We start from the raw sequence: 25691 nt of genomic DNA, 5'->3' as shown, positions 1-25691 counted from the left end.
AAAAAAAAGTAACAATGAAGGGGAGCAGTTCTACTCCAAACTGAACTAAAAGGAAGATTCATCAATATATTATATATACATATGATATTATGTATTATATATATGTGTATATAAATATGTATGTATATATATATAGTTGTGTATATATATATGTGTGTGTGTGTGTGTATATACACACTTATATGTGTTACTTTAGTCTATTTCTTCTCATCACTGACTACTGAAATTTTGGATTTCTCCACATATTTATATCTATAGATATTTATATCTAGATCAATATTAGAAATGCTCTAAACAAATGCAGGACTATGGGAGAAAATTTTATGTAATGGGTTATTCTATAAGCTGCCTACGATCTTTGGCAGAAATCAAAAAGGTTGGGCATATTCAGCCACAGCTGCATCCCTCACAAGCACCTTTTGAGTTTGTGCCTCTTTTCTTGGGCATCCTGGGTGCTGACAGTTTTCAGGTCATTGGAGCATTACTCTCACTTTTTATGCCTGCAAAACTGAGATGCTCAGTTCTTTGTGCCTCGCTAGCAAATCCTGCTGTTAAGTCTCTTGCTCAAGTGCCAGCTTGCTGCACATTTTCTCTCTGCAGTGGGCTGTGATGGAAAGTCTCCAGTTATATTTTTATAGCATAATCTACCATCTTTTCTAGTGTAATTTGTTGCTTTTTTGCCAAATTGTAACAGATCAGCCATTAGAAGATCCTCACAATTACCTAAAGAAAGCAGCAGGTATATTCAACAAATGTCTACAAGCCAGTCTTCTGGAGAAAAAAAAATAATTCACACATAATCTCCTCTTGCTTTTCTTCTTCCTGTTGGCTAGTTATGAGCCACTCATGATTTATCTCTTTCCTGTGCTACTGGAGAAGCCCAGTTCTTTGCATTTCCATTTCTCTTCCCTTCCTACCTGGTCAGATGGTTTTAGGTCTTACATTTACTCTCCATTTTTACTAAACAGGCTGGTATATAATGAGTGCTTTCTGAATTGAATCAGATTCATCTTATTGCTTACACTCTATTGCACCAATATGCAAAGAAAAGTCATCCAGGTAACCTGATTTATTTTTTTTTCCTTTAATGTAGCATTTTATTTTTTGATTACTTGTAAAGACAACTTTAACATTCATTTTTTTTAGAATATAATTTTGAGTTGCAAGTTTCTCCCTTCTTCCTTCCCCTCTCTTTTTCCTAAGATGGTAAACAAATTATTAAACACACACACTTATACACACACACATACACATATATATGTATATACATATGCACACACACATATGTATATGAATACTTATGTGTATATATACACAATCATGTAAAACATAGTCATGTTGTGAAAGAAGAAATGGAGCAAAAGGATAAAAAAAAAACATAAAAAAAATAAAGTGAAAAGAGTATTGGTCTGCAGACTCCATAAGTTTTCTCTCTGTATGTGGATAGAATTTACCATAATGTCTCATGAAATTGTCTTGGATCAGTTTACTGTTAAGAAGAGCTAAGACAATCATAGCTCATCATCGTTTGGTGGACTACCTGATTTCTTGAGAGTTTCACTGTTTTACCATCACCTTTCTTTCTTTTTCTTCTTCCTTCCTACACTATGAGCTACATACTCAATTTAAATGACAGTTTAGGGAAACTAGCTTTCCTAAAGAAAAGACCTACATTGGATTCTAGTGACTCTGCTTTCCTTGCTGTTCCCCAATGCCAATTGGATTGCATTTCTTATTTACTTCTCTCATATTATTAATTCAGTAAGCTACCAAGTTATGCCAACTACTTTTTAGAGCAAAATTGGCTTCCCTATTCTAGCCTTTTTCAAATCCATAGTCATTATCTTACTGCATATTCTTACCTCTTAATAAATCAATATTACCTCTTACCTCTTAATGAACAAAATACTAGCTAGTCTCTACTGCCAGTCTATTTCCATCTCAATCTTACTGTCTAGAAAATGAGGAAGAAGTGAACCTTCTAATCATTAAAGCCCTATTCAAAGTATCATAGATTTAGAGCTGGAGAGGAACTTACAGGTCATCTAATCCAATGCTTTTCTTCTGCAGAAAAAGAAATTGAGTCCCAGTGGAGAGAATCAAATCATAGAAGCAGTAATTCCCAAGTTATTTGGGAATAGAATCCACATCCTCTGATTCCAAATCAATTTCTCTTTCCATTATTCTACACGTGGCCTTGATTCCATCCCTTTTCAACTTCTGCAAAGGATTCCTATTGGTTTAATTATCTCTATACCAATGACTGCCGCCATTGGACTTTGGAGTGATGGATAGAGTGCTGGACTGGGAATCAGGAAGACCTAGGTCTAAATTCCACCTCAGATACTTATTAGTTGTTCATCTGTAACCTAATTTTCCTCATCTGTAAAATGAAGGATGATGAACTTTAAACTCCCTTCCAGTTCTAAATACATGATCATATATTTATGTGTGATGATATACATATGTATATGAGTAGATGTACATATATGTGTAGATATACATATGTGTATACAGATACATCCATTATACATTCACGCACACATGCATACACACGTATATTCTTTTGTTTGGACTATCACAATTGGTCTAGATGTTTTGTTTTTTTTAAACTCTTTTTACCCCAACCCATCTTCCACATAGCTGCCAAAATGTTTTTTCCACTGAAAGTACAAATTTAACCATTTTCTTGTATGAGGCTTTCTGTTACTTTTAGGAATATGTTGAGTGGACAGAGAACCACCTTCAGTGTGTATACTGTCAAGGTTCAAGTCTTGCTTCTTACACATAATGTTTGTCACTCCTTAGCAAGTCACACTGTGTCAGGGCCCTGTGCAACTCTGCAGAATTTGTGGAGAAAATGCAAACTTTTATAGGTAGAAGGATTTCCCTCACCTGATACTTCCCTATACCAGTAAAATCACAGATCTAGTACAATTCATTAACTATAACCTTCTCTGTTTTGTGTTTAAAGCTCTTCATGTCCTAACCCCATCTTATATTTACCATCTTATTACACATTACTCCCCTCTACTTCACAGAACAGTTAAAATGTCTTCCTTCCTGTTTCTTATAAACCATATTTAATTTCACTCTCCCATGCCTTTACAATGGATTCCATCCCCCATCTGGGTGTGTTACTTATTCCTTACTTCCTCTTCTGGTAATTGCTACTTTTTTTTCAAACCAGTTCAAGGACCACTTTCTTCAAAAGTTTTATTTTTCAGCATCCTCTACCCCCACTGCTTGTCACCAACTATTAATCTAAGATTATCTAACATCTCTTTTGTATATCCCCATGCATTTTCACATCACCCCTCCCCCATTAGGGCATGAGCTCCCCAAAAGTCAGGAAACTTCATTTCTGTAACCTAGTCTAGCACCCAGCGTAATGCCAGGCACATAAAAGACTTTTAATTAATCCTTGTTGATATAGAAGAGAGAGCTTAATCTTAATGCACTGGGGAAGAAAGCAGATGGTATTATGTAGTTTTAACAAGCTCCCAACTGTAACTTTAAACACTGGAGTTTCTGTTTTAAAATACAGCACAAAATACTTGCTCTTCAAAGACTATTTGGCTTGGGAGTGGTGGCTGAAGATCTACTACTCTAAGGGCATGTCATTGTAAGATGACCCTGAAAGGAGGAGCACTCAGTCTACACTGCAGTGTCATGGAGATCAAGATTAACAGGCATCTACAGGACTTCTTTTTCTTAGATACTCAAAAGTTTTTGTTGACAGTCTGGCTATAATTGCTTATGGAATATTGTAACCATCAACCTGAATTCATACTACAAGTAAAAGTATTTTTCCCTTAAAGTTGAAGTCCCTTTGCATTATGTCTAGCCAAATCTACCTTGAGAAAATTTAGTTTTATGATTTTTTAGGTAAAATAGCATTTGAAACTTATTTTGTTTTTTTCTCAACATGTTAATAGCATGGGCTATAAGTACCAATTTTTCATAGAGTGAATATTTTTATTTTTAATTTGCAATGGGAACAAATTAGCACTAAGATGGTTTTATTAACTATATAAAAGTGAAGTTTAGAATTTTGAATGAGTTAGGTTCTGTAAGTGAGATGACTTTCAGTTTATTTGTTCAATTAGCATTTCTTTAACTTCAGTTGTGGGGGCATCTAAGCGATTTTATTCATAGAACTAAACTATCTCTGAATTGGAATTGAGCTAAGTAATCCTCTGGATCAACCTATATCTGAGCCAGAATTTCCTCCATAACACCTATGAAATGTCAAAATTCTGAAAATATTTCAAGACTTTCAGCAATGGGGAAACAATTGATCTTCTTCTTCTTCTTCTTCTTCTTCTTCTTCTTCTTCTCCTCCTCCTCCTCCTCCTCCTCCTCCTCCTCCTTCTCCTCCTTCTCCTTCTCCTCCTCCTCCTCCTCCTCCTCCTCCTCCTCCTCCTCCTCTTCCTCCTCCTCCTCCTCCTTGTTCTCCTTCTTCTTCTCCTTCTTCTCCTTCTTCTCCTTCTTCTCCTCCTTCTCCTCCTCCTCCTCCTCCTCCTCCTCCTCCTCCTCCTCCTCCTTCTCCTCCTCCTCCTCCTCCTCCTTCTCCTCCTTCTTCTTCTCTTACTCCTTCTCCTCCTCTTCCTTCTTCTATTTATTTATTTTTTAAAAGATAGTATTTTTCCCAAGTATGGGTCAGGACAATTTTTAGCATTCATTTTTACAAGATGTTGAGTTCCAAATTTTTCTCCCTCCCCTTCCTTCCTTATCTATGCCTCTTCCAAAAATGGTAAGCAATTTTATATAGGTTATACACATACTATCACGTAAAGTATATTTCCATATTAGTCACAGTTGTGAAAGAAGAAATAAATAAAAAGGAAAAAAAGCAAAAAATAATTTTCAGTGAAAAAAATGTTCTTCAATCTGCATTTATAGTCCATAAAATCTTTATTTGGATGTGGATAGCATTTTCCTTCATGAGTTCTTTCTACTTGTATTGAATTATTGTCTTTCTGAGAAGAGCTGAGTCATTCATCATTGACCATCACACAATATCGCTGATATTGTGTACAATGATTTCCTGGTTCTACTCATTTGCATCAGTTCATGCAAGTCTTTCCAAATTTTTCTGCAGTCTGGTTGTTCATCATTTCTTATTGCAAAATAGTATTCCATTGCATTCATATACCACAGTTTGTTCAGCCATTCCCCAATTGATGGGCATGCCCTCAAATTCCAATATTTTGCCACCATGGAAAGGGCTTCTATACATATTTCTGCACATGTCTGTCCTTTCCCCTTTTCTGTAATCTCTTTGTGATACAGACCTAGTAGTGGAATTGCTGGATCAAAGTGCATTCACAGTTTCATAGCAGTTTGGGCATAGTTCCAAATTGCTCTCCAGAATGGTTGAATCAGTTCACAACTCTTCCAACAGGGCAGTAATGTCCCAATTTTCCCACATCCTCTTCAAACTTTATAGTTTTCCTTTTTTTCTCATATTAGCCAATCTTATAGATATGAGTTGTTACCTCAAAGTTGTTTTAATGTGCATTTCTCTAATTAAAAGTGATTTAGAGCACTTCTTCATATGCCTCTAGACAGCTTTAATTTCATTATCTGAAAACTGCTTGTTCATGTCCTTTGGCCATTTATCATTTGGGGAATTGATATAAATTATCTTATAAATTTGACTCAGTTCTTTATATATTTGAGAAATGAGACTTTAATAAGAGACAGTGGCTGTAAATATTGTTTCTCATTTTACTGCTTTCCTTCTAATCTTGGTTATGTTGGTTCTGTTTGTGCTAAAGCCTTTGAATTTAATATAATCAAGATTATCCATTTTTATTTCTCAAGCTCTCTCTTATTTTATCATGAATTCTTCACTTCTCCATAGATATGACAAGTAGACTACTGCTTGCTCTTCTACTTTGCTTTTGGTGTCACACTTTATGTCTAAATCATACACCCATTTTGACCCTATCTTGGTATATGCTGTCATATATTGGTATATACCCAGTTTGTGCCATAATGTTTTTCAGTTTTCCCAGCGGCTTTTGCCAAATAATGAATTCTATCTGCTTCCATTTCATGTGAGAGTCCATCCTATTCACATTCACAGTTATGATTGCTTTATATTTGCTTCCATCTTATTTTTCCTCCTTTTTTCTTCTCTCTCTTTTCATCCTTTCTCTCTTTGACAATATTTTGCTTCTGTCTGCCACCTCACCCAGTCTGCCCTCTCTTCTGTCATTCTCCTCTTTCCTTCACCTCCCAGTCCTTTTCTTAATTTCCTTCCCTCCTACTTTCCTGTTGGGTAACATAGATTTCTTTATTCAACTTATTGTGTACATTATTCCCACTTTGATCCAATACTGATGAGAGTATGGTTAAAGCAATGCCCTTGCCTACCCTTCCATCTTTCTTTCCACTGTAATAGAATTTTTACATTTCTTCATGTGAAATAATTTATCTTATTCTACTTCTCCCTTTTGTCTGCACTCAGTGTACTCCTCTTTCTCATCCTTTAATTTTTTCATGTTATTCTCTCAAATTCAACTTATACCCTTGCCACTGTTTATTAGTTATACCGTTTTTAAGAATTACAAGTATCATCTTCCCATGTAGAAATGCAGGCAATATAGCTCCCCTGAATCCCTGTTTTATTCCCTCCCGCCCTTTTCTTTTTTACCTTTGTAGGCTTCTCTTGGGTCTTGACATTGGAGATCAAATGTTTGGTGTAATTCCAGTCTTCTCCTTATGAAAGCTTGATATCTTTATATTTTCATTGAATGGCTATTTTTTCCCTTCATGAATTATACTTAACTTTGTGTGTAATTGATTCTTGATTATAGTCCTACTTCCTTTACTTTCCATAATATCATGTTCCATGCCTTCCAGTTTTTTAATGTTGCAGCCTATCCATTTTCAACTCAAGTTGAGCTTTTTTACACTTCTATTACTTCTTTTGACTTCCATCTTATAGTCACATCTTTTTGAAATCCAAATTGATTAGAGGGTACTGTACATGTACATTTATCTCTACACAGAGAACTAACCATTTTTTTTCCTTCTGTGAAAATGTGTTTGTTTCTTTGAAATTTTATTCTTGAGAACTTCCTTTTCCTCTCTGGTTAACTTCCCCTTTGAGTATAACAACAACAGCAACAATTGCTCACATTTGTGTGTCACTTTAACGTTTCAAAAAAACTTGATTTATCAGTTCAGCCATGGCAGAACCCTGTGAAATGGATGCTAATATTATTCCAATATTACAGATGAAGACATTGAGGCTAAGTAATTGCCAAAGTTGATATTTAGTCAATTTCTAACATAGGAATTGAATTGAGGCCTTCATGACTTGAAGTCCAATGCTCACTATTCTCTACCAAATAGTTGCCTAGAATTTTTGACCAAGAGATGCTACCTCTCATTTCTTTGAGTTCTTAAAATTCTACTTTCCTCAATTCTAATGTACATTTCATAGTACAACCAAATTATCTCTCATTATCTGTTATTAATTCTAATAAGGAGTGGTTATCTTCTAGTTCTCACAAATTCTTCAGTTGTTCTTTAATGGTCAGGATCACTCAGTACTTATTTCTTAATTGCCTGCTAAGTGACAGGCACTGGAGACACAAACATAAGGACCTGAAAAAGCCTCTCCTCTCAAGGAACATGAAATCTATTGGGAAATAAAAAGTACAATACATACAAGTAAAAGTACAATGCATACAATGTACGTATGAGGTGGTTAGGTAGGAAGACACCAGCATTTGGGGGGAATAAATAAAAGTTTCATGTTCTAGGTGATGTGTACTGCAGATTTAGTCTCTGGGGTCATTCTCCCAAGTGCCATTCTCATTTATAGTCACATCCCCAGCCACTACAGCTTCTCTCAGGGTCTGAAGGTAGTCCTATGGACTAGGATTATTTTAATTGGGGACATTGACTGATTGAGTCTAATTGACCCCCACCTTTACAGATAATTGAGTTATGTCATGAAGGAAAACAAAGATTATATTAGTTGGGGGAATGGTTTTTGCAGGAGCCAACATGAAAAGGTTCTTGAAAACTGCATTGTAAAAATTTCAGCATGAGCATTTATACCTTAGAAATGTGCCAATGTCAAAAATCTTAACTTAATTTCTTATCTTTTTTTTTCTAGAAAATAAAGTGATACACAGACTAGACCAGTGAGTGGAGCACAGACCAGACCAACTTGTGAAGTGAAGACCAGAACGGAGCATCAGGGACAGGACTCAGAACAGGATTCAGGGTACCACTGGCAGCAATTCCCACATTCCTTAACCCACAAATGCCACAGACAGCTTCAAAGGTCAGTGGGAGGGCTGTTCCACCCAGGAGAGGGGAGCATGGTCTGGTCCTCAAACAGCACGCACTGCAATGGCAGCTGTCATTTTCAGACCCCTCCACTTAGAACCCCTGGGGGAATTGAAGGGTTGATCCAAATTCAGCCCTGAGTAGAAGCCCTAGGAGACCTCAGCCTAAAGCCTCTGGGGGAATTGAGCAACTGATCTGATTCTCAGCCCTGAGCTCCATCCAGGGGTGAAGAAGAGCACTGGCTGAGGTGATTGTGGTGAGAGAATTCAATTGCAGATTCTGGACAGAAAAGTTTTTGGTTGCTCCCAGACCAGTGTGCAGGCCAGGAGAGGAATAAACACTTCACCTTTGACTGTGCCACCTTGGAGGAACTGAGAACTTACAAGTCCCCAAACCATACTCTCCTGTTGACAAAGGTCTCAAAAGTCAAGTAACTAACTGGGAAAATGCCCACAAAAGGGACAAAAATAAGACTATAGAAGGTTACTTTCTTGGTGAACAGTATTTTCTTCCATCCTTTTGGATGAGGAAGAACAACGCATATCATCAGAGGAAGTCAAGGCTCCTGCATGCAAAACCTCCAAAATAAATATGCAACGGTCTCAGGCCATGGAAGAGCTCAAAAAGGATTTTGAAAATCAAGGAAGAGAGATGAAGGAAAAATTGGGAAAAGAAATGAGAGTGATGCAATAAAATCATGAAAAGCAACTCAACAGAATGCTAAAGGAGACCCAAAAAATGCTGAAGAAATTTACGCCTTTAAAAATAGACTAACTCAATTGACAAAAGAAGCCCAGAAAGCCAATGAGGAGAAGAATGCTTAAAAAAGCAGAATTAGCCAAATGGAAAAGGACGTTCAAAGGCTCACTGAAGAAGATAGTTCTTTAAAAATTAGAATAGAGCAGATGGAAGCTAATGACTTTATGAGAACCCAAGAAATTACAAAACAAAACCAAAAGAAAGAAAAAAATAGAAGATAATGTGAAATATCTCGTTAAAAAGGAACTGATCTGGAAAATAGATCCAACCAGGATAGACAATTTTCCTGAAATCCATGATCAAAAAAAAAAAAGCCTAGACATCATCTTTCATGAAATTATCAAGGAAAACTGCCCTGATATTCTAGAACTAGAGGTGTAATAAATTGAAGTTGTTGATTCACTTTTCATGATTTTATTGCATCACTCGTTTCTTTTCTCAATTTTTTCTCCACCTCTCTTACTTGATTTTCAAAATCCTTTTTGAACTCTTCCATGGTCTGAGATCATTGCATATTTATTTTGGAAATTTTGGATGCAAAAGCCTTGACTTTTCTGCCTTCTGATTCTATTTTTTGTTCTTCGTCATCTGAAAGGATGGAAGAAAATACCTGTTCACCAAAAAAGTAACCTTCTATCGTCTTTTTTGCCTTTTTGGGGCATTTTCCCAATCTGTTACCTCACTTTTGAGTCCTTTGTCAAGTGAAGGGTATACTTTAGGGACCTGTAAGTTCTCAGTTCCTCCAAGATGGCACAACCAAGGGAGAGGAGTTTGCTCCTCTCATGGTCTGTGCTCTCATCTGGAAGCAACCACAAGTTTTTCTTCCTAGGATTTATGAGTAGAATTCCCTTTCCAGAGCCTCCACCAACTCCACCACACCAGTGCTCTTCCTCCCCCTAGGGCTGCCACTCAAGGCTGAGACCCAGATCACCTGCTTGATTCCCCCAGGGTCTTTAGGCTGAGGGTTCCAAAAATTGGCTCTGTTACTGTTGGCACAATACCTGCTGCCTCCCTGGGATTGTGATTGAGGCTGGTCCCTGCTCCCTTCTCACCTAGTTAAAAGAGCTTTCTCATTGATCTTTGAAGCTGTCTTTGGCATTTGTGGGTTGAGAAATCTGGGAACTGTAGCTGCTACATGGGATTCCATGCCCTGAAACATGCTCCTGGGACATGTGGCTCTGCTCTGAGACCTGTGTGATAGACCTTTCCTGTCAGCCTTCCAGGTTGCCTTGGGCTGAAAATCTCTTTCACTCTGTTGTTTTGAGGTTTCTACTGTTCTAGAATTGTTTAGAGTCATTTTTCGCAGATATTTTATGGACTATGGGAATAGAGCTAGAGCAGGTTGGTCCTTATACTCCACCATCTTGGCTCTTCCCCCAGATTATTTTTTTTCTCCTGTGAATTGCTTGTCCTCTCTATGGTTATTTTTTCTTCTTTGTAGCTATCTCTTTGTATTCTCATTTTTGCAAATCAGACATTCAAAGGCAGTTTCTTGTACCACTTTTCTTTTTAATTTAAAACTCTTTGCCTTGTGATTTGTGATAATTTGGGTAAATATACATTTTATCAGTCTTTATTATGTTCCAAATTTCATTTATTTATTATTGTCAAGTATTGCTTATTTCTATATTTTATGCCATGGTCAGAAATTCAGTTGTTTTATAAGATGTCCATATCTTCAATTTACAGAAGTGATGAAAATTGTACCTGTGTCTTGAGGACTCTAATTTCTTATTAACCAATCAATTAATAATTCTACATGTATTAGTCACAAGCTACTATGTATTACAAACTATTCTTGGCAGTGGGGAGACAAGTACAAAGACTGAAAGAATCATTCCATTTGAGAAACTTCTATTTTAATGCTTCCCAGGCTTTTTTGTTGTTGTTGTTGTTAACATTACTCTCTACATCTGTAGCCAAGAATGGGTAGTGTTCAATGGGTTTAATAAGTGCCAATAGGCTCCATATCAATCCATTCTGATAAGACAATAATCTTTGCTGTTATTCATTTGAGAATGTCTCCCTTGGTAATTCTCAGTTACTAATCACAAGTACTTAGATACTTAGTACTTACTTTGAGCATTAAAGTATGACTTTTTTTCCAGTGGATCCTGTCAGCTCCCATTCATGCCTAATTTCCCATTTTCTGTGTCTGTGAAAAGTAGTAGTTGGGAAGGGCAGAGCTAAGATGGCAGAGTAAAAGCAGAGACTTCTCTGAGCTCTCCCCCAAAGCCCTCCAAATATATGTAAAAATGACTAGATAAATTATAGAGCTGCAGAACCCACAAAATGACAGAGTGAAACAAATCCCCATCCCAAGACAACCAGGAAAGTTGACAGGAAGGATCTTTTGCACCAGATAGGGAGTGGAGTGCAGTCTAGCATGGACTGCACTGGTACAGACAGGCCAGAGCAGGTCACAGGGAACTGAATCATTGAAAGCTATGACAATTTTGAGATTTCTCAACTCACAAATGCCAAAAAGGTAAATGGAAAAATTATGTGGGACCTCAGTGAAAGAAGAGCACACAGTTGGCCCAGGTTGGGCAGCAGAGGTGGCAGAGGCTGCTTCAGGAACTCTGGGTCCACAGAGAGTGAGAGATTGAGTGACTGATACAAAATGCCTGAAACCTGGAACAGTATACCCCGCCTCCACCCCCACCCCCACTGGAAGGAGCATCCTACTTTGACAAAGAGTTAGAGAGTCAATTGTTTGGCTGAGAAGATGAGTAAACATTATAAAAGAACTCAGACTATACAATCTTACTTGGTGATAAGGAAGATCAGGGCATAAAATCAGAGGAGGACAACAGAGTCAAAGCTCCTACATTAAAAGCCTCCAAAAGGAATATGAATTGGTTGCAAATCATGGAGGAGTTCAAAGAGGAGTTTGAAAATCAAGTAAGAGATGTAAATGAAAAATTGGGAAGAGAAATGAGAGTGACGCAAGAAAATCACGATAATTGAGTCAACAGCTTGCTAAAGGAACTCCCCCCCCATACTTAAAAATAGACTAATCCAAATGACAAAGGAAGTCCAAAAAGCCAATGAGGAGAAGAATGCCTTAAAAAGCAGAACTGGCCAAATGAGAAAGGAGATCCAAAAGCTCACTGAAGAAAATAATTCCTTCAAATTTAGAATGGAGAAAATGGAAACTAGTGATTTCATGAGAAATCAAGAAATTATAAAACAGAACCAAAGGAATAAAATAAAGAAGGCAATGTGAAATATCTCATTGGAAAAACCACTGACCTGGAAAATAGATCCAGGAGAAATAATTTAAAAAATATTGGATTACCTGAATGCCATGATAAAAAAAATACAACCTGGATATCATCTTTCAAGAAATTATTAAGGAAAACTGCACTGATATTCTAGAGTCAGAGAGTAAAATAGATATTGAAAGAATCCACTGATTACCTCTTGAAAGAGGTCTGAAAAGGAAAACTCCCAGGAATATTGTAACCAAATTCCAGAATTCCCAGGTCAAGAAGAAAATATTGTAAGCAGCCAGAAATTTTGGTACTGTGAAAATAAAATCAGGATAACACAAGATCTAGCACCTTCTACATTAAGGGTTGGGAGGGCTTGAAATATGATATTTTAGAGGTCAGAGGAGCTAGGATTAGAACCAAGAAACACTTATTCAGCAAAACTGAGTATAATAGCTCAGCGAAAAAAATTGACATTCAATGAAGTACAAGGTAGTTGGAGGAAATAGATAGATAGGTAGGTAGATAAACAGATAGATAAATAGACAGACAGACAGACAGACAGACAGACAGACAGACAGACAGACAGACAGATAGATAGATAGATAGATAGATAGATAGATAGATAGATAGATAGATAGATAGAGAGCACAGGGTGGCTTGAATATGAAAGAATGATATACAAAACTAAAATTAAGGGGTGAGAGAGGAATATATTGGTAGAAGCAGAAAGGGAGAGATAAAATGGGGTAAATTATCTCACATAAAAAAGGCAAGGAAAAGGTTTTACAGTGGAGGGAAAAAAGGAGGAGGAGAGAAGGAATGAGTGAACCTTCCTCTCACTGGATTTGGTTTAAGGAGGGAATAACATACATACTCTATTGAGTATCTTATCCTACAGGAAAGTAGGGGGGAAAAGGATAAGAGAGAGGGATGATAGATAGGGAGGGCAGTTTGAGGGAGGGAGGTAATCAGAAGCAAACACTTTAGAAGAGAGACAGGGTCAAAGGAGAAAACCGAATAATTGGGGGGGTGGAATAGGGTGGAGGGAAATACAGTTAGTCTTTCACAACATGGCTATCATGGAGGTGTTTTACATAACTGCATATGCATTTGAGTTGCTTTACTTCTCAGTGGGAGTGTGTGGGGAGGGAAGAAGGGAGGAAATTTGGAACTCAAAGACAAGATTCCTAGGTTTGATGCTTATACTAGTTTTAGCCTTTGCCAATTGACTGTCAATTTGTTGTCCAAGTGCAAGACAGGATTGTAAATGGAAAATGTATATTTTTCCATTATTATATCTTCCATTACTTCCATTGTACTGATTGGGAAGTTTATCCTCTTGTTTTCTCTTGTGCTTTATTAATCAAAGTTTCTTTTAAAATTGATGACAAATTTAAGGAGTTCAAATTGTAGATACAATTAGAGTTGAAATAATCCTGCTGTTATTTTTGTAATGAAATGCAATTAATTTTGATCTTCTAAAATCCTGAAATGAAAGGAATAGGAAAGAACTTAAGAAATTACAACCAGCACTGTGAAGTAGTATATCCCTCTTCTCTTTAGTTGTATGTGTGTCTATGTGTGTGTGTGTATATGCACGCCTATGCATATGTTTGTATGTTATGTTTGCATACATGTATATCCATATTTGTGCATATATATGTATATGCGTTTGTACATCTGAAACATTTTTAAACCAAGATGGCATTTAATGGTATTCAGGGTATGAGATTGAGAAGTAGAACTGAAATTTACAGCTGCAACATTGTTGTTTCCCATTTAAGGACATTCAACAAAATGATTCTTCAGTAATTGGACCACAAACACTAATGAAAACAATTTCACTACTTTTATAACTATTCAAGGACTTACTGGGTGAGGAGTCAGGACAACTATATTTTCATCCTAGTGCTATTACTAACTAACTCTGTGATTAGACAAGTCCCTTAATCTTTTTTGCATCAATTTTCTCATTGGTAAAATGAGGAGGCTGAACTAGAGTAGCTCTAAGACCCCTAACTCTAAAACCTAGAATTCTCATATGTTAGGATTCTATAATGAATGTCTGATAGTAGTATTATCAAGTCCAATGAACATTTTCATTGTCTATATACTTTATGATGGTTTATATATAAATAGGAATTATAAGGGTAGAAGGGATTTATTGACAGGATTGTATTTCAAAATAGTTCAGAGAGGTTGCAGTTTACCCTTTAAAATTCCCAATGAAAATAAACACATATTTCAGTAAAAAAAAAAAAAAAAAAGTAGTAGTTGGTCTCTAAAATATAATTCCCATTAAGTAAATTACATAGTTTTATCCATGTCCAATGAAATCTTACAGTAATGTGTGAAAATTATAGAGTGTATACCACTTTTAAAATGCTAAATATCACCTTTTATTTCAAGATTATGGACTGATCGTCAAGTACAGTTAGGCAAAAGGAGCATTTTGCTTCCAAACTACTTTGAAGAAAAATATTGCTATATTAATTATGGAGGGAACATTGCTAAGTATAATGAAGCTATACAATAATTTAGATATCTTAGATAATAAGACATCATGGAAATAGTATTGTATTATATATTAAAATAATATATAAAGAATTTCCAACATTCCTAAGAGCCTTCTTAAAACTTCTGGGATTCTAAGAATCTATGTTTCTATGAATTCATATTCAAATCTTTATATTTTTACCCTTAAGACCAAAATTAATCTGTCTGAACTTCAATGTACTCGTCTATAAAGTGAGGAGGTTGGAATAGATGCCTTCGGATCTCCATTTTAGTTGTGTTTCTCTCATGCTATGGTCCTAGCCAAGTTCTTTCACAAGAATCATTGGGAAACAAGGATACAAACATGAAATGCTCAAGGGTTAAATTTAGAGACCTCACTTTAATCAATGATTAATTCACCATTTGGTTAAAAAAATAAGGCTTCTCATTATAATTCTTGGTTAATTTTAAGGTCAAATTCAAATTATTTGCTATGTGACAGATAAAAAGTGATCTTCACTGCTCCCAGGGGGTACAGATATCCTTGTGGGAAACAGGAATGTTCTAATCCAGCTCTTACAGGTAGATGTGAAAATAAAATTTTACCTCTGAGCTACTTGGAAGACAAACTTGAGGAAGGCACAATTATTATGTCATCATTACTGTTGTTAATTATGGAGTAAAAATTGCCATAATAATAAAGAATTAGCTATGAAATCAACATTGAGATGCTCCTTTGAGAATCTGAATTCAAAATTCTTCAGTCAGTTCACATAAGCTCTTGATGGTCAGACAATAATTTTCCTAGCTCACACAGGGGGATCACTGAATTCTGTCTAACACCCTTCTGTGGTCATTTCTCATTGGAGTAGGCAAGTGTGAGGTCAGAGTTGTGCGTGGAGGAGAATACTGAGAGCGGAGAATGAGATCAGGACTGCACAAATGGTACAGTACTGATTGATCCCATGACAGATAGAAGCAGAGAATTCAGTGATAAAGAGAAATGGTAGGTGTGAAAGGAGTCTCTTTGCTTGGGATTTCACTTAAGTGCATTCTGCTATTCTGCAGGTGATGAATAGGCACTGAGATCTTGTCTGAGACCCTATATAAGTCAGTGCAAGATGCAACCCATACTAGGAAGTTTTAGGAAGACAGGATCAAAAGTAGCAAATAATAAAAGAGCAGTGAATGAGGATAAAAAGGAAGATTTGGTGATCCAGTTCTCAATGAAATCACCAATTAGCCATTGGCCCTATAGGAAATGAAGAGTGTAACAACATTTTTTAGGTCTTTGTGGGAGTTACTAATGAGTAAATCTGTGGATGAGCAACTGATTGATGTTCTTTAGTTGCCTGCCTTTAGAGTATGCCTATAGACTACTTAAGGTAAATTTGAGTGTAGGTGAGGTGGGAGTGGGTGAGGAATCCTTGATATGAGCTCACATTGTATTTATTTTAACGTATTTGATTTTATTCCTTTTACATTCTTTGTTTTTCCTTTGGAATGTATGTTGATATGCTGAAGATTATCAATACCTCTCACATAATATTATTTCCCAGTAGAATATGATACTTGAGTGTGAAGACTAATTTCATAATCCTAATGCCTAGTACAGTAATTTGCAGAAAGAATGTACTTAATAAGTGTTTTTCATTGAATTAAATTCAGATTAGAAGGTTTTTAATATCCTGCTATATTATCAATGTGTTAGCTTGTATTATCCTTATTGAATAAAGATACTGGAAGTTTTAGAGACAGCATCATCTAGTAAATAGGCCTATGTGCTTGAAGTTGGAAGGTTAGGGTTTGTGACAATGTACCGACACTATGAGTTATTAGACTATCGACATTAGATCTCTATCATATCAATCTGCTTCCCGTTCCTCATTTCCAAAATTGGCATATGAATAGATTAGCTCACAGGGCTATTTTAAGGAAAGTATACTGTTAACCTTAAAATTCTATATAAATGTAAACCATGATTACTTTTCAATAATCATATTTTTCAACTATCTAAAAGAAAAATACTTTTAAAAATAGACACCAGATTCACTTTTCTAACTTAAGAGGAGAAAAAAAAAAACCTTTCTATTGAGCCAAATTGCTGCTGAACTTAATTTATTAGAAGTATTTACATATAGACAATTTATATAGATAAGAAAGAGAATTAATTCTAAATAACTGAATCCTGTCAAGATATGGACATGAATGACATTCAGCATTAAACATGAAAGAATTCTAACCATTCCTGCTCCCTTTTTATTTAAAAACTTTAAATATTATGGCTTTGATGAAGTTGGAATAATTTGAAAGTATGGCTAATTACTTGTTCCAAATGAGGGGATAAAACTAGTGAATTGGTCTACTCACTTAATGGACTGAACCATCCACGTTAACTACATCTTACATTATTTGTTTGGATTCAAATGAAAACAGTTAATGGTCAGTCATGAGTTACTGGTGCAAAAGTCCTAGATACAAATTTAACCTAGGATTATCATTGACTCACTGCATTATCTTGGATGCTTAAAGGAACTTTCTCATTTGCTAGCTACAAAATAGGTATACAATACTCAAATGGATTTGTGACCCATTTATTTGAATATTCCCTCCAGTGATGAAATAAATAGTCACAGGCACAGAAAGAAATTGAGTTGCATCTAGAATCTAAAGTTAAAAGGAATAAGAAAGAAGTGGGTTCATCTTATTGGAAAGCTTAAACTCTGCTCCCTCATTTTAACTGTCTGTAAATGTTTCCTGGGCTTCCCTCCTATTTATTTTGTTAGTCTGCCTTTCACATTTTCTTCCTTCTTCCCACCAGAGAGGGAAACTACTGAGGTTAACACTTCTAGTCACAACACTTGAATATCCATCCCTCTGTGAAAAGAATAGAGGAAGCAGAGCAAAGTGGAAAAATTCATTCCCTAGAGACCTAGATCCCAGTCCTGCCTTTGGTGCATCCTATTTATGTGACCTAAGGCAAGTCACATGACATCCTTGGGCCTCACTTTTCTCATCTGTAAAACAAAGGCCTGGGATTAACTGCTTTCTGAGGATTTTTCCAGTTCTATGCTCTTTGGAATACTAAACCCTAACATGACAAGGAAGGTTGAACCTGGATTTTGAAATGTTTTGAAGGAGGGATGAATGTTTGTAAGGCATGCTAGAGAGACTTAAAATATAAACTCAGATATCAATACAATTCTTTAAAAAAAAAAAAGGAAAGACTTCCCTTCCATTCCTTAAGTGGTGTTAGTGATTAGAAAACATGCTATAGCTCCATGAGCTGCTTGTAATAATAGGCTATCCTCAGCTGACTCGTTACATCATAGAAATTATAAACTTCTCACAGCTTAGAAAAACAACATGCTGCAGGGCACAGTGTAAACAGCTAAAATATTGATCATTTTCAGATCATGATTTTTAGTTATGTCAATGCTAAATGCTGTATTCAGTTAAGAACAATCAAACCATGTCATCATGATAATTAAAAGTCATTTTTTAAGTGTACACTAGCATGTGGTATTAGGATGAGCACTGCACAAAGTAAATAAATATACATAGGCTTTAGAGCTCACAGAGATATTACTGGTCATTTGCCTTGCCAACATAGCAGTGATTCAGGAACAGCCAACCTGCCAGACCTGTCTCCAAATCAAATGGTATTCCTACAAGAATATATTACATTATGGTTTTTGTAAACCAACAATACTAATTTAGCTGAATGAAAGATACATGATCCCTGAGGAGGATATAATAATAATAATAATAATAATAATAATAATAATGAAATAATAGCTAACATTTATATACTGTTTTAAGAATTGAAAATACATTACAAATATTATATCACCTGATCCTCATAAGAACCATGTGAGTTAGGTAATATTATAAACTCCATTTTATAAATGAAGGAATTGAGGCAGATAGAATTAAGCCACATATTCACCTTTCTATTAATGTCCTCCATTATCTCGTTTTCTTATGGAAGAGATTCTATTCTTGAAGGTTGTGAAATTGGACCACAAATATTGTAGGACCAGAAAGAGGAAAGAAAGTTTAAATACGGGTCCAGTGAAAGACAGCACCAACTAATCTAGTTTCAGAGTGTCTACTACAGCAAGGCATAAACCTATGTTGTAAGGTATATGTATGTGTATATACTCACACATAAAACCTTTTTTCATGATTGAGGGGTCTGAGGTTTGTTCTAGAATGATGAAAACTAGAGGGTATTGACAACACTTGTACTCCTTTAACCAATAGACACCACTGATTCTAGCATGTAACACATAATAATTAGTTAAAATGAAATTCCTAAAGGTGGTGTTTCTCACTTGGAAGTTCACTCCCATACTGAATTTTTCCCTGGCTTATCCCCTTCTTAATTCCACCCCTATGGTTAGCCTCTGTGGTGGTGCCTTCATGATGTCCCAGGCGATTTTCCCTCATGAAGGCATAGTATTTCTCTCAGAGGCCTTCCCCTAACATGAATTTGTCTTAAGGTGATTTGAGGATGCTGTACATGCTGTCTGTCCTGGGAGATATTTTGTATACTTTTTCCAGGTACCAAAAATGTTTAATTTTTATCATGCTTACACATATTAGATATTGTAAAAATCTTTGGTGAATTGAATTTGTTGAATAAGCCAGCACCTTTAATGATGAACTGCCTGAATGAAATACTTCTTGGAAAATTAACAAGATGCTGGATTTGATTTTTGGTTTTTGTTTTTGTTTTTTGTAGGAAAAAAGCAAGCAGATTGGTATCATCTATGAGGAGCTAATACTGATAATTATTTTTTTCTTTTCTAATAGCAGAGTAATATGACTGTAAGTAGATATTTAATAGCAATGATAATGCATAACTTATAAATAAGGGTCCTATGGTTGATACTTGCAATATTGATACTGGAAGCAAAAAGCACAAAAAGGACAAAAAAAGCCAACTTAGTGATTCACAGTGTGAAAATAATAGGACTGGTTAGGTTAAACCCGAGTGAATATGATGAGAAATTAGTCACTGTAATGGCTTTCACATAGAATGTGATTACCAATATAATTTTAGTAATTTTAGTTAATTACTAGTCCTGATGCTAAGGTCAGGATTTTTTCTATTCTACTAAATGATTGTAAGATATTTTTGCTTCCTTTTCATTTCAATGCCCTGGGACAAAGATCTGATGACTCTACCGTAGTTATATCTCCCATCACTGGTTGCCACAGTTTTGTTGTACCATTACTAAAACAAGCTAAGAAACTAATTTTGTGATCCCTCAAGCTTTGTATGGAGGCCATATGGAGAAATAATAATATTCTTGCTTGTGAGAATACCTTAATGATCTGTTGCCAAAAAGAAAACACCACTTATTTTACTAAGAAAGAAAGTCTCAGACTCACGGTACATTTTTCTCTTTGATAGTGATACTAAGAGGCATGTCATGGAAAGACACTGTTTTCTTCATTGACTATAACCTGAAAGGCTAAAGATGTGTCCCAGATATCCTTGGCTGCTTTGGATCTGTCACCTATGAATTTATTCAAACTTTTGAAACAGTTATTCACATTTTCAGACTGTATTCTGTCATAGCTAATTATGGTTTAATAGTAATAACAATATTCTTGTGGGGACTTCCTTAGATGAACAGGGATCCCCCAAACCTAGTAAGTCAAGGAAAAAAAAAACCAATTGATTTTGAAGTGTTGCCACATATCTTACTTCCCACTAAGCATTTGCAGGTTTACTTTGTTTATCTACTTGGACTTTGTGGACCACAGGTTGCTTTGCCCATCATTTTAGCATAGTGCCTATTACAGAGGTGGCACTGAAATATTTATCATGTATTGTACTTCTTTGTAATAATAGAACAGAAGTGAGGGCAGAGCCAAGATGGTGGAGTAGAAAGATGCATATACTCTAGCACTTCCCCCTCAGCCCACAAAATACCTGTAAAAAATGACTCTCAACAAATTCTAGAGCATCAGAAGCCACAAATCAACAGAGGAAAAGAGGTTTCCAGCCAAAGGTAACCTAGAAGGCCAACAGGAAAGGTCTCTCTCATGGGACAATGAGCAGAGCAGAGCCCAGCCTTGGCCATGAGACACTGGGAGGAACAGAACCTGAACAAACCTCTGGGGCAGAGTTCCCATCAGGGAGGGTCCCAGATACCTCAACCCACAAGCAACAAAGAAAGCTCTAAAGGTCAGTGTGGGAGTGCTTTCCCAGCCAGGGGAGAGGGGAATTCTTCCGTCAGTAGCCCCAGGTGATGGCAGCAACAGCAGCAGCAGACTACAGGCAGCTAAGGTGGCCAGGAAGCAACAAGGGTCCATAGTCCAGGTAGCTCAACTTAAAGCCTGTGGCAGTAGGGAGCAGTTGATCTAAACCTCAGCCCTTAGTGACAGCCCCACCCACACCCAAAGCCCTGGGGAATTGAACAGCTGAGTCAAATCTCAGCCTTGAACATGGTACTGGGGAGAGCAGGGGCAATAGGATCATCCTCTTGACAAAGGATTCAGAAGTCTAGTAACTGGCTAGGAAAATGCCCCAAAAAAGGAAAAAAAAATAAGACCATAGAAGGTTACTTTCTTGGTGAACAGGTGTCTCCTCTCATCATTTTTAATGAGGAAGAACAAGGCATACTGTCACAGGAAGTCAAGGTACCTGCCTCCAGGGCCTCCAAAGTGAACTTAAATTGGACTGAGGCAATAGAAGAGCTTGAAAAGTGAGTTAGTAGCTTGCTAAAGGAAAACCAAAAAAATTGCTGAGGAAAATAACACTTTTAAAAAGAGGCTAACTCGATTGGAGAAAGAGATCCAAAAAGCCAATGAGGAGGCTGAGGCTTTAAAAAGCAGAATTAGCCAAATGGAGGAGAAAGTTCAAAGGCACACTGAATGAAATAGTTCTTTGAAAGAGAGAATTGAGTTCAGGGAAATGAATGACTATGAGATAAACCAAGCAGTTAAAAAACAAAACCAAAAGTTTGAAAAAAATAGAAGATGATGTGAAACATCTCATTGGAAAAACAGAAGTGATTTTTGTTTCATTAGTATTTTTTCCAAGTTCCAATTTGTGTTCTCCACTCAGATTCTTTCAAACTTCTGCTGTCATCTTGATCTTCTTAAATTAACATTAAAAAAAAATCTGTACCCTGAAAACTAATCTTTCTTTCCCTATAGAATGAAGTACAACTTTCTTAAGTTGACACTTGAGGAGCCCTTTGTAATCTGTTGCTAAGGCACCTTTTCAGGTATCTTCCATTTCTCTTCTATAGGAAAAAAATCAGTTATGGACATCTTCTAACTATAACCTAAATTTAATTTACACATTCTTAATTTGTGCCTTTTTCATTCTTTCCTATGTGGAAAAACTGCCCCCTAAAGAATTTCTACCTAACCTTCAAAGGTCAGCTCACATCCCATCTCTTCTATGAAGTCTTCTTTGACTATCCAAGTCCATGGTAAAGCTTTTCCTCTTCTTAATCCCTGTATCACATTGTATATACTCCTTATTTTCACTTAGTTTTTTTATTACCTTTTTTTGTTTAACCACAGCTCGGGCTGAATCTTGGGGTTGGGAGTCCCTTTACCACTAAGATCCTTCTAGATGGGGACTCAAAGTTAGTCTTACATTGGAGACTGGAGGGAATTCTGGGCACCAAAGAAAGGAGTCAGGGTATTCCTCATTATCTTTGACTTTTTTACAACCCTTTCTCAGAAGCCTAAAAAAAAGTCATTTAAAATTTAGGTTTGGTTCATTTCTAGGATGTCCCCCTAATGGTAATTAGAAAGATACTCAATATATAGTGTAGAAAAAAAGCACTAGAAAACTATTTCTTCCATAAGAAGCAATTAAACACACACACACACACACACACACACACACACACACACACACACCCCTTCATCATACAAAAGTATTAATAGAACAAATTGCCTCAGTTTCCTAAGCTGGAGTAGGAAATGACAAACCACTCCAGTATTTTTGTCAAGAAAATCCCAAAAGGGTGACACAGATAATCAGGCATGACTGAAAAACACCCGCAGAACAACAAAAAGAGAGAAATATTAAGTAATTTGCTTGTGGTCACTCATCTAATATGTGTCAAATGCAGATTTTGAATCCCAACTTACCTTACTGCCAGGCTAACCTAGCATTAATAAATGTTTTATGCCACCTTTTGTTCCTAAGGAGGGGTGTATTCAGGTGTGCGTGTGTGTGTGTGTGTGTGTGTGTGTGGTTCTTCCCAATTTACATCCTATTCATACACCCTCAAGGAACTCAGTAGACTAAGGTGAAATCTTTTCACATACTCACCTAAAGTTTCCAACTGTATTTGGACTCCCTTGGGTAGGGTAAAGATGATGCAGCCTTTTATTCTATAAAATGTTTCTACATTCTTGCTCAGGTTGTTTCAAAGTTTCCTGTATATCTAATGGAAGCCATTTTCACCTCAGGTACTGGAAGAGATTTGGTTTATTCTGTAGGACAGATAGGTGGGTCTCCACAAATATACACAGTATTAGGATCATCTTGATAATTTCACATTCACATATGACACATAACTTATCCCAGAGCAACAGCTAATCTCCTTTGTGGAAAACAACAGCTATTTGACATTAAGCATTATTACTAAACAATTTTTAAGAGGATGTACAAAGAGTGCTTCTCTTTATTGGAAGTATTATGTAGTTTTCAAATGCAAGAAATAAAATTTGGTTAGGGTTCTAGAGTTTTTAACTCTAGATTTTTAACTCTGATTTTAACTTTAATCTTTGTATAAAAGTGTAACCCATTCATTCTGTAAGTAGTCATATTAAAAAATTGTAGAGATTACAAACAAAACATCCTTTTAAGATTTGGAGTGGTTCCATTCTCAAAATGTAAGGAGCCAATATGAGAGACAATGACATGTAAAAGTGCCACCATGGTCTCACTTTTAGTGTGAATTTGCAGTTTGAAAGGGCTTTACAGAAAAACAGCAAAAACAATAACAGCTTTTCAGAGTTTGAGTGACAACATCATTGCATATGAAAAGATCAGAAATGTTGTCCCTTATCTATAGAATTTCCCTGCCATCTTCTGTCTATCCACTGAGGAAAGGGAGAAATTTAGAGTTTGAAAATTAGGGATTCCTAAAACCCAAAACTATTTGATAATAGTTAAAAAATCATTATCTGGGGGAGGGGGTGGAGCCAAGATGGTGGAGTAAAAAGACACATGTACGCAGGGTCTCCCCACACAGCCCATAAAATACCTCTGGAGAAGGACTCTCAACAAATTTTGGAGCAGTAGAAGTGGAGAAAACAGAGTGGAGGAGATTTCCAGCCAAGGGTGACCTGAAAGGCCCATGGGAAACATCAGTTGCACCGGACACAGAGCGGAGCAAGGAGCCCAGCCTAGCCTTGGCCTGGCTCATGAACAGCCCTTGGGGGAGGAATTTTCAGTCATGGAATCCCCAGTCCCAGCAGCAGCAGGTTCTCAGATCCCTCAACTCACTGGTGACAAAGGTCAGCGATGGGGTTTTTTCACCTGGCCAGGAAGGGAGAAGGGCCTTCCCATAGTTCTAGCCTCAGGCTGTGGCTTGCAGAGGCCACATTGGGCAGGCAGCAGCAGATCTCAAGGCAGCCCCTACAGCAGCCAGAGACCAGTGCTGGATTGTAAAAACCTCTGGGAGCACTGATGGAGCTGGTCTTTGTCTCACACTGAATGGTGGCCCTGCCCCCACAGCTTGACTGAATCCCACTCCCCCAGTGCTAGCTTGGTGGAACTGAAGGTCAGGTTCCTGTGGAGAGGAAACTCTGCCAAGATTCTGGGCACAAAAATCCTTCCCTGCACCTAGACCAGTACACACTTGATTGTGCCACCTTGGAGGAACTGATATCTTACAGGTCCCCTACTCTTGACAAATGACCCAAAAGTCAAGTAACTGGTTGGGAAAATGCCCAAAAAAGGGAAAAAAAATTAGACCATAGAAGGTTACTTTCTTGGTGAAGAGATATCTCCTCCCATCTTTTTGGATGAGGAAGAACAATGCTTACCATCAGGGAAAGACATAGAATTCAAGGCTTCTGTATTCCAAACATCCAAAATATATATTCAATGGGCTCAGGCCATGGAAGAGCTCAAAAAGGATTTTGAAAATCAAGTGAGAGAGGTGGAGGAAAAACTGGGAAGAGAAATGAGAGAGATGCAAGAAAAGCACGAAAAGTGGGTCAACACCTTGCTAAAGGAGACCCCAAAAAGTGCTGAAGAAAATTACACCTTTTCTCTTACAAGGGGTCATCCAGGCTTCTCTTGAAGACCCCCAGCAAAGGAGAAGGACAACCTCTTGAGAGAGTAGCCCATTCTACTTTTGTTGCTGTCATTTGGTTGTTTCAGTTGGGTCTGACTCTGTGACCCCATTTGGGGTTTCCTTAGCAAAGATACTGGAGTGGTTTGTCATTTCCTCCTGTAGCTCATTTTACAGATGAGGAAACTGAGGCAAACAAGGTTAAGTGCCTTGCCCAGGGTAACACAGCTATTAAGTGTCTGAGGCGGAATTTGAACTCGAAGACAAATCTCTCTATCCACTGTGCCACGTAGCTCCTTTTAAGGGACATTACATTCCGTTTGGGGATAGCTCCAATTTTTATTCTTCCTAAGTTTTCTCTTCTTCCAACTAACCAGCCCCTAGTTCTTCTAATCAATCCTCATCTGCCATGATCTTGAGGACCCTTTACCATCGTGGCCATCCTTCAGCTTATTTTTTGGTTATTTCATTGCTTTCGGGAACTCCCAATGAGGAATTCCCTCCACAACAAAGTCACACATGTTGTATAATTTGTCATCTCAGAGAGGTGCCTGGGCTTCTGAGAGGTTAAGTGATTTTTCCAGACTCCCACAGCCACCACAGGTCAGAGAAC

The 25691-nt window shown here is 37.0% G+C and overlaps 1 long non-coding RNA gene across 2 annotated transcripts in view; it reads left to right on the top strand.

The window, feature by feature from the left end:
- LOC140529141 (uncharacterized) overlaps positions 1-25091 on the top strand; it is a 32825-nt gene extending 7734 nt beyond the window's left edge. Inside the window, exons 3-4 of one of the 2 annotated variants that reach the window (XR_011975437.1) lie at positions 8141-8311; positions 19537-25091. This is a non-coding gene — a long non-coding RNA (uncharacterized lncRNA). Of the gene's footprint in view, positions 1-8140; positions 10652-19536 lie in introns of those variants that run through there. The other variant, XR_011975436.1, reaches the window with a different exon arrangement.
- Positions 25092-25691: the final 600 nt, after the last annotated feature.

The sequence above is a fragment of the Notamacropus eugenii genome, chromosome 2, assembly GCF_028372415.1.
Source record: "Notamacropus eugenii isolate mMacEug1 chromosome 2, mMacEug1.pri_v2, whole genome shotgun sequence".
Taxonomy (NCBI): Eukaryota; Metazoa; Chordata; class Mammalia; order Diprotodontia; family Macropodidae; genus Notamacropus; species Notamacropus eugenii.
This window is presented reverse-complemented; position numbering and strand designations above follow the sequence as displayed.